Raw genomic sequence first — 5,000 nt, 5'->3', positions numbered from 1 at the left:
TGATCCTTCGCCCACGCCACTCGGAGAGAAAGCTCTCCCTCATCATCGCCCTGAAGAAAAAAGCCCTTTCTCCTCATTTTCACCCTACTGAGGACACCCGCCATCTACGAAGGGCTGAGACTCCCTGGTGAAGATTGTCCTTTTTAATTTTTTTTTTTTCTTTTAATTTGGAGACAGCCGCTCAGTACAGAACATAAAGGGTGTATATATACACACTACAGGGGCCAGAGAACACATACGAACCGTCTACGGCGTGAAGATCTGTGAAAAGAAGGACCTAAAACCTCTTTCATTGTACGTCAAGAATGGTTACTGTACGTATGCATCTTTTTCTCTTCTGTTTGCAAGGAAGATGATGTGTGAGCAGACTATGTTATATCAGTAGATGTTCATCTATTTGATTTTGGCTACATACACATATCCATACCTATGTGGTAGCCCGTGTACATATCATCACATATCTCTGTTACACCTGTTTATATATCCTCAGTCACACACACACGCACTAAGACTACACTGACACGGATTAGCAGGGTGTGTAGATTAAAAGCGGCCTTATTCAATGTGATACTGTATCATTTTGACAAGATTAACGATCGATCTCGGTAATTAGTAGGCTGTGTCTGCGCGCTGCGCCAAGGATGCGCCTCATCCACGCCTGAATCCTGAAGATGCGCTTCTTCTGCCATCTTCCTCCGCATCTCGTCCTACACTCGTCTACATGTCGCAGTTTTCATCTAACATTTGTCATCGCTCACGGCATTGATGCGGCAGCGAAGGTTACCGAATTCCGCAGCGGTGAAGGGTAGTGCTGGTGAAAAGGCAGAAGGGCGGTGATCCTGCGCGCTAGTGGGGGGAGGACGGGGTGGTTCTGGGGGGAGGACGGGGTGGTTCTGGGGGGAGGACGGGGTGGTTCTGCCCGCTGCAGCGCAGAGGAGGCTCGACACTGATTTCTGAGACAACACACGATGCCTCGGAGGCTGAGGGCCCGTCGAGAGAAAGGCAAAGAAAAAGGGTCGAGTCACTCAGGGAGGGGGAGGGGGAGGAGAGACATTACGCATCCGATGGTTTGGATGGAATCAGGCGAGTCAAAATTCCTAAGGGTGCTTGTTGCGATGCTACCGGAGTAAATAGGATGATAATTCCCGTCCGGGAGAATAGGGATGTAGCGAGCATCTCCGTTTGAAAGCACATTTGGACTCATCCATCACAGCGCATCTGTGTGAAGGCCGGCCCTGCCCGAGTCACGCCTGCTGGCTACAGGAGAGAGGAGAGCAGCTGAATGAGCTTTGTTCAATGCCGATGGCCGAATTGGGCGTGTCTCTGCCGGACTCGAGCACATAATGATGGCACGCGTCAGCTCCGCGCCCCTTGATCTAATGGCACGAGTTTTAATTCTATAGGCCTAATCGTGAGCAGGTGGAGTGAGAAAGGCGTGTGTATATTTTATTATTAAGGACAACATTCAATAGGTGTGCTTGGTAGTGTGAGTGTCAGTGGCGATTGTAAGGCCTAGGCCAAGCCTACTAGGCCCATATTTACCTAGGCCCAATCTACATGTACACATAGCTTTTATTTTCTTTGGGCCCATCATATAAGATAGGTCGGTGGAAGTGTATCTCACTGGTCCGGTTGTCTATGGATTTCTCTTTCTAATATTATCATGATAATCTGCTCATTGGCCTCAATTTGTTTGGCAACACAAGTTCTACTTTAGACTAAAACCTATATGCATATATCCTATAGCCTGTCTGCTTATTGTAGTGTTTCAATCATGTTTTTTATCCCTTGCTATAGACACTTTGAAACGGTTTTCACAAAGCACGTAATAATAAAGAATACATTGTAGGTTACATTACTGGACTACATAACCCGTTTCATTTACACACTTTCAGGATTTCACTGGTCTTATATAGAACAGTTTCTCGTATTTTGACACAGAGCTCATAGGCTGGAGCGTCACGCACGAATCCCTCCCTTCACATGATCCGCAGTCCGGAGCGTGTCTGTACCGCAGTAAAGCACATAAAAGCGTTGAGTCAGATAACCTTCCCTGGGTCTCACATCTGAAGCAGATAACCTTCCCTGGGCCTCACATCTGAGTCAAATAACCTTCCCTGGGTCTCACATCTGAAGCAGATAACCTTCCCTGGGCTCACATCTGAAGCAGAGGACAGCAGAGGACAACGAGAGTAAACGAAACTAAACACGTATGATGCCAGTGTTGTAGAAACATATAGCTTTCCTGGAAATCAATTCCCCTCAAGGCTTTTGGGACTAAATCTGGTATTGTTTGGTTACGGTAGTCTACATTAACTGTCATTTTGTTATGAAAGCCTTGTACTAGGGCCCTACTACCATACTCATGGATTGAGGCTAATTGCATCTATAACTGTCTGAATATGACAGCAGATCCACATTGCCCTTTAAGGAAACATATAAACAAATAATAATACAAAATATCCTTAACACATTACGTCTTTATTAATATTATTGTATTATTCGCATATCATATTCCAATAGCACATGCACTCTATTGCTATTGTCTATTATTTATGATTGTGTATTTTTATGCACGATCGTGTGTTATTATTATTATTATTTTATTATTATTGGTATTATTATTGGTATTATTATTATTGTCGTTGTTGTTGTTACTGTCGATGCTGATCATCAGAATACTTGACTTTCCAGAGGGAAAGAGAGCAGGCGATTGTAGCGTCCATTGTTCCGGGAGGTTCCCGTAGGACACAAAGCGCTTCTGTTTACATTAATATTCATCGAGCTGCCATGGTCTGCGCGCAGAGGAGGAGGAACGAGGAGGAGGAACGGGTGGCTCTTTTGTTTGCCTGTTTCAATCCGTTTATTCAGCAGAAAGGCGCCCGGGCCCATGAATGCCTGCAGAGCGCACATGTCCTGTTGTCATTAGAAATGGGTAAATACGTCACTGAGAGAAAGAAAAGGAGCGAGACTTTCGCAGAGACGATTTGGCTACAGTAGATTATAATAATAAAAAAAGTACGGCAAGAAAGCGTATTCAAACATGTAAAAACCAGTGTAAGGATGTTTAAAGAAAGGCGTATCTGGCCTCAGAGGAAAGCGCGTAAAGCCACTCCCTTCTTCAGCACGCTGGAGAGCGCCGTGGTCTCAGCAGCTCCTCTCTCCTTACAAACAAACATTTCCTCTGCTGGTTTTGTTATTATATCCAAAAGGTGAACATGCAGAAATATGATGTATTTCATGTAATCTAATATCCCAAAGAAAAGGCGGTGTTGATTGCAAACCCGTCTTTCCCAGGCTGCGTGTTTAGTGAGCAGTGACTCGTGGCCTGTTTTCGGCAGCGTGTCTCGATGATCCTCAGCTGCGGAGAGAGAGAGGGGGACTAATGCCTTTTGTTTAGGATAATCCTGTAATCTGGGATATTTAGAAGGCCTATTTACACTCCCGTCTAGCATTCACACTTGATTCAGGTCTTCCAAAAAGATGAATTAATGTATTTTAGAACCAATCCTGAGAAAGATGAGAAGTGGCCATTTTCCCGACACGTTTACAAATTGTGTATAGATTGAATGCTCCTGTTTGTATACACTGTAGGTTAATGCGGCATATTGTGTATTGAGAAGTCCCATAGCCTCATGATAAACAATATTGTATGCGTGTCCACTTTTGAGATCTCTTAAATAAATGTGTGTTTAGTAGCAATTTATTATATTGTGTGAAATGGAAAATGAGATAAGTCAGCAACAAATGTATGTTGCTGTAGCATGCATTCTGTGGTCCCTGATGATGGCCACTCCCTCATCCCCCCCCCCCCTCCTCTCTCTCTCCCCCCCCACCCCACCACCCCCCTCTCTCTCTCTCTCTCTCTCTCTCTCCCTCCCCCCCCCCCCCCTCACCCCCCTCTCTCTCTCCCCCCCCCGCTCTCTCTCACCTCACCTCACTCTCAAATAGAGGTTATTTTCCATGACTCTCAACGCAGTGACATCACTCGTGGCAGTGTTGTCACCAGCAGCGTCTCTAACAGGAAATATGTCCACAGCCAGGCTGTATCTCCCAGGTCTGGTCTCAGATCAGAGACCTGCTGATCTCTAACAACGGCTGTATCTCCCAGGTCTGGTCTCAGATCAGAGACCTGCTGATCTCTAACAACGGCTGTATCTCCCAGGTCTGGTCTCAGATCAGAGACCTGCTGCCCTCAAACAACCCACATTCTGTTCAGATCTGTTACAGGGTTGGTTCAGATGTGAATACTACATCTATATTAACAAAGACACTGCAATGTCTTTAACTACGATTAAGATTGTCCACTTACTTTTTAACCGAATGGTTTAACAAAATGCTTGCTACTTGCTATTTACATTAAGAAGAGAATAACCATAACTCACATCTTCTGTAGCGATTACATTCTCAGCCAGGTGGGGTTTACTGGCCAGGGAATGCATTCACATAGGATAGTGTGTCCAGTATGACTGAACATAGTACATTCATAGAACATTCATAATACATTCATAGTACATAGTGCATTTCATAGTACATTCATAGTATATAGTAAATTCATAGTACATTCATAGTACATAGTAAATTCATAGTACATTCATAGTAAATTCATAGTACATAGTAAATTCATAGTACATTCATAGTACATAGTAAATAGTAAATTCATAGTACATTCATAGTACTGTACATAGTGCATGTCCATTTTGCAGATGGGGTCGTGCCGTTTCTGTGTTTTGTAGCTGGAAGTGTTCAGGTGGTCTGTGGAAGTGTTCAGGTGGTCTGTGGAAGTGTTCAGGTGGTCGGTGGAAGTGTTCAGGTGGTCTGTGGAAGTGTTCAGGCGGTCTGTGGGAGTGTTCAGGTCTGTGGAAGTGTTCAGGTGGTCTGTGGAAGTGTTCAGGTCTGTGGAAGTGTTCAGGTCTGTGGGAGTGTTCAGGTTGTCTGTGGAAGTGTTCAGGTGGTCTGTGGGAGTGTTCAGGTCTGTGGAAGTGTTCAGGTGGTCTGTG

Source organism: Borostomias antarcticus (genome assembly GCF_949987555.1).
Source record: "Borostomias antarcticus genome assembly, chromosome: 5".
NCBI classification, from domain to species: domain Eukaryota; kingdom Metazoa; phylum Chordata; class Actinopteri; order Stomiiformes; family Stomiidae; genus Borostomias; species Borostomias antarcticus.
The sequence above is the reverse complement of the archived record's forward strand: the minus strand, read 5'-3'. Positions refer to the sequence as shown.